The following is a 5,660-nucleotide window of genomic DNA, read 5'->3' on the forward strand; positions in this document are numbered from 1 at the left end:
AATTGTGTCAAACTTTCGAAACATTAAGGGTTATTTTCGAAACTTCTTCACAAATCATCAAACTATCGAAATAATACACCAACTGTCGAAGTTTGATGAAAGATGCCATTTCCTTAAAAGTGCAGGGACCATTTTCGTAAGTTTCATGTTTTCTTCTTCCCCAATTTGTTATACAGGGACGACGTGAACTAACGAAACTTTCACAGCATCATTCGTACAAATTCTCAGTACCAAAATTTTCTCTCTCCCCTTCGTTAGATTCAATCAAAACACCAAATTAACAAAAAAATTTCCCACTAATTAACAAAATCGAATGCATATGAAGCCTTATCCATGAACAGTAACCTCTTTGTTAGTATAAACCTTCATCACACACCAAAACCCAAATCGCAAATCGACTGTAAACATTCGAAATCAGCGTCATTTCTTACTCCAAGTCCAGACTACAAACATCGACTCTTCCCAATCGATACCCATAAACAAACGAACATTGACCCTTCGTTCTTCATTACTCAGCAACAAGTCTCAAAATCAATTCATCAACAAAATCAAAATCAATAATCCTTCGATCATTGACATCACATAGCGACAATCAGTTTTCGCATGTTATTCAAGATCGACTTGACATCCACGACTCTTGACTACAAATCGAAAACTTTCGAAATCATCATCAATAATCATCGATTATTGAATCCAACTCAAACCACGACCTTCGTTTTCCACTCACGAACCCAGTCAATACCAAGCAATATACCAACACCAACCAATCGCAATAACCCAAGTCGATTCCAAATCAATTTTGCATACAATCGAACTCTCTCATTCGATTCTCGACTAACATCCTTCGAAATCAAGAGCGTATGACCTTTAACCAAAATCAACATCAAAACTCATCGATTTCAATTACAATATCCAAGCCTTCGTCAGCCACCTGTTCATCAAATCGACTCCAACCCATCGATTTACAGAAAATACCCATCGATTCCACATAATGCCCAAAAACGAGAACTAGTTATAGAGTCGAGGATTCCCGACATCAATCCCTTGCTTTGTAACAAATCACTTTGATTCGAAAATCAGAATCAGCTCCTCTTTCGTGTTCATTATCAACTTTCATGATTTCGTTATCAACCTTCAACAGTTCATAACGAACATCGATTTCCAATTCTCAAAGAAAATCAATTTTGACTTTTATTCGACCATTGAAATCGAACTGTCTACACCAATCCAAATTCGATCCTATCAAGTCAAAATCAAATCCAACAATCTCAAAGTCGATTTCAATTTGAACAATTACATCAACAATCGAATACAAACTCCTATGAATCATTTCAAAATAGAAATCAGCTTCAAGCAACTGTCAATTTCAAAAGTCGATTTTGACTTTTAATGAACTTTCGATTTCAAAACATTTAACTATAATACAGATTTCGACTTCAAGAACAAAAATCATTCGATTTTTACCATTCACTTACTATCCCCAAACAGTTGACATCGATTTGAGATACTCAAAATACTCGACTGAAGCGAGATATAAGACATTGAGATGAAAGCAATTTTGACTTACTGATTGACTTAGAATCGATGGGTGGGCTCAAAAGAATGAACAGTAAACAAATAAATTGTGGATTGGGCTTTGAATGAACATTATCCATGAATTTGGGTTTTGATTTTTGAGTTTAGTGAACAATAATGGAATTAGAATATTGGAAAATGATTTTGATATTTGTTTTTAGGATTTTAATCTAAACAAAAATAATTCGATCAATCAAAGGGGTTGAAACGGATTTGATCCAATGAGTCAAATCGATCAAAAATGAAAAACGAAAAATATGAATCGAAATCATGGATGTTTTGGAATCCATTTGAGAATTTGAGATACCTTTTTGACGAATCGAGTTCCATTTTCAACAAACGAATCGAATTTAGAAGATCTTGGTTCTTTTGTTGGAATGAGAAAATCTCCAAATCGAACATTGTACCACCCACCATGCGTGTTGTACAACTCGTTCTTCGTGTTCTTCGTGTTCTTCATCAAACCATGAACATCTTCAAAAGAACCACTAACACATTTGGGTTTTGACTTCAAATTCAATGCAACCTTTGGATATAGTTGCTTTGGAACCCAAATTTGTTTCACGGATTTCGGCTTCACAACATTTAACGATTTTTGTGAGTAAACCCGCTTGTTTTTGCGATTAATCTTCTTCTTCTTTTTCTTTCTCATCTTTTTGCACCTTGAAGACTTGATTTCATGAACAAACCCACTTTCCACAACTTCTTGAGTTTGAATCAAATCTTTTGGAGTTTGATACTTGTGAATTTCTTGGATCATCGGCTTTCGATAAGGAGTCATTCCTTCAAACGAATCATAATAACACAAAATATCATCGGTTTGAACTCCAATCGAGCAAAAACCTTTTTCATCTTGAGAATCAACTTGAACTCCTTTTTCTTGAACATCAAGAACATCAAGAACATGATGATCATCAAGAACATCTTCAACAAACATAAGAGCTTGAAGATCACTTGGGTTTTCAACAAGAGAAATGTATCTGTTGTTATACAAATCTCTTTCTTCTCCTTCTTTTCGGTTATCGCTTGCAACTAACTTCATAATGAAAAGATCATACAAACATTCAATCTTCAAAAGTTGTTGAAAAATCAATCTTCCATGATCATCCTCCAAACCTCCATAAGAAATCAAAGTTTCTTGCGAAATCAACCCACTTAACATCAATCCATAGAATTGATATTCGTTGACTTTGTATTTCAAATCTTTAACAATCACAACCCAAGAATCATACTCCAAACGCACCATGATTTCAAAAACTTGAAGATTTCTAGAGAGAGAAAATGATTTTGAATGGGTTTTCTAGAGAGAGAAAGTAAAAATCACTTGAATTCTAATGAAGAAAATCGAATTTTGAATAGAATCAAAGATGAATTCGATTTCTAGAATCCAAAAACTCTCTAAATCATGAAGATCAATAAGAACATGAAGAATCACCAAATCAATATAGCCATCAAGGATCAATTCTTGATCCAATCAAGAACACCTGTTCTGATACCAATTATAGTGGTGTAGATTATGATGGCATGTGCGGAATTAAGATTGATTTAGTGAATCATCAAGTAAAATCAAGAACATGAACACAAGATCTAAATAATTCTTTTAAGCTCTCATTAGTTTCATAGAAAGAGTACAAAATGGGTTTTGCAAATTCTCTCTCTAAACTAATCTCTCAAAATGTTCATTAGAAAAAATGAGTGTCACTCACTTCCTTATAACGGAAAGACAACTCATTATGCACAATCAAAGGAGTAAGCCCTCATAACATCCAAGAGTGACTTTGCACCCTTACATTCTCCCCCTCAAAGTTAGGATTGGATGTCCGGCTTCAATCTCCAACAAGCACGCACGATCAAGACCAAACTCCCCCTCGAAGTAAACACCGGTCTTCAAATCCGCAAATGAAAGATCCGCTTCGAATACCCATCAGTAGTTATGCATGAAGCCTACAATACGTGATATTCTATTCATCCGTGGTAAGATAAAATGTATTTGGATATCAAGCAACAATATTGTTGGCCTAATATGAAGGCATAGATAACCACTTTTGTGGGCAAGTGTCTTACTTACGCCAAAGTGAAAATGGAATACCAAAAGCCCTCGGGACTATTGCAACAACCAGTGATACCCGAGTGGAAATGGGAAAGGATTACTATGGACTTCGTGACCAAATTGCCAAAGACAGCAGACGGATTGGATGCTATCTGGGTAATTGTCGATAGATTAACAAAATCCGCTCATTTCCTGCCAATAAAAGAGTCCTACAAGATGGAAAAGCTGACCCGAATCTACATCAAGGAGGTTGTGAGACTCCATGGAGTGCCAATATCTATTATCTCGGAACGAGATAGCAGATTCACTTCAAGATTCTGGCAATCTCTTCAGAAGGCAATGGGAACACAACTAGATATGAGCACTGCCTGCCACCCACAGACGGATGGTCAGAGTGAGCGCACCATCCAGACACTCGAGGATATGCTCCGAGCTTGCGTGATTGACTCCGGCAAATCATGGGATGCCTACTTGCCTCTGATCGAATTTTCTTATAACAACAGTTACCACACGAGCATCAAGGTTGCTCCCTTCGAGGCTCTCTATGGTCGTAAATGCAGATCGCCTGTAACGCCCCGATTCTCAGGTATTGATTTAATGTGTGAGTTCTTGATTTCAAGGGCTACTCGACGACTTGATCGCCCTACTCGTCGAGTAGCAGCGGGTTGGTCCACGTATTTTATTGACCTACTCGCCGAGTCCAAGAAGGGACTCGACGAGTAGGAGCTGGCAGATGAAACCCTAAGTCTCGGGGTTTTGCACCCTATTTAAAGGATCATTGGCCTCCCCCAGCCTCCCCTTTACTGCTTCTTGTCCCTCTCAAACCCTAAATCGTGTGTGTGTGTGTGTTCTTTGGTGTGTTCAAGCTTGGAGGAGGAACTTTGGAGAAGGAAACACTTGGGGAAGCAAGGAAATCAAGGCTAGGAACTCGTGGGGAGCTAAGAGATTCATCAGTTGTCACTATCTGGAAGGTATTAAGCTGTTCCTTTAGCTCATCTCTCTTTTAACCTCTTTTGGATGGGTTTTATGAAAGGCTCCCCATGTTTAAGCTAAGATCTGAAGTTGAAACTTCATATCTGGACTCCCTTTGACCTCTAGATCCATAAAGTCATCAGCCTTGCCTAGTAGGAGCCTTCCCTCAAGTGTGAGACTCCATTGCAAGCTTAATTTTGCCATTTAAGGGTCTTAAAGCTTTGCATGCATGTAAAGTTTGCGACTTTACGTGATAAACATGCCCTAGAAGCTTGGATCTGTAATCTGGAACCTTGCCATGGCTTAAAAAGCGTCTGCATGGATAAAGGTCTGCAAGGACTCGACGAGTTGGATGAACAACTCGGCGAGCCCGTTGAAGATGGTCATGAACTCGACGAGTTGGATGAACAACTCGGCGAGTCTGTTGAAGATTGCCTTGAACTCGGCGAGTCATTCGAAGACTCGGCGAGTCGGCTAGGGTTTCTCCTAATTCTTGGACACGTATGAACTCGGCGAGTTAAAGGGGAACTCGACGAGCCAATCAAGGATTTCACGACTTCTCGAGTTCAGGAAGGACTCGACGAGTCGGTGAACTGCACTCGACGAGTCGAGTCAACATGGACTGTTGACTTTGACTGTGAACTTTGACTTGGACCAAGGGTTGACCAGTTGACTTCTGAGGGTATTCTGGTAATTTGGAGATTTATGAAAAAGGGTTTTATGGTAACTATAGGTGGAGGAGCTCGTGCTGGTGATCGGGAGTTTAGCTTTCTAGTTTCAGACGACAGTTACAAGGTGAGTTATCCTCACTATACTAAGGGGTCTAAGGCACCAAGGCCGACCCATTGGATGTGTTATCCTAGCAGTATTGGATGTTGCGTATGAGTCAGTGTTGCATGATAGGGGTTATTCCAGTTAGGTGGATCTGTAGGACTACCTATGATGTTATATGATAATTGCATGCTCAGTAGTTATGTTATGTGTTACATGTTATATGGGATGGGTTGAGGTTGTATTGCTCCGTGCGGTAGCCAACAAACCCTATAGTATTCCAGATATGAGC

This window comes from Lactuca virosa, chromosome 9 (genome assembly GCF_052849685.1).
Source record: "Lactuca virosa cultivar CGN04683 chromosome 9, Lactuca_virosa_CGN04683_v6, whole genome shotgun sequence".
Lineage (NCBI taxonomy): Eukaryota > Viridiplantae > Streptophyta > Magnoliopsida > Asterales > Asteraceae > Lactuca > Lactuca virosa.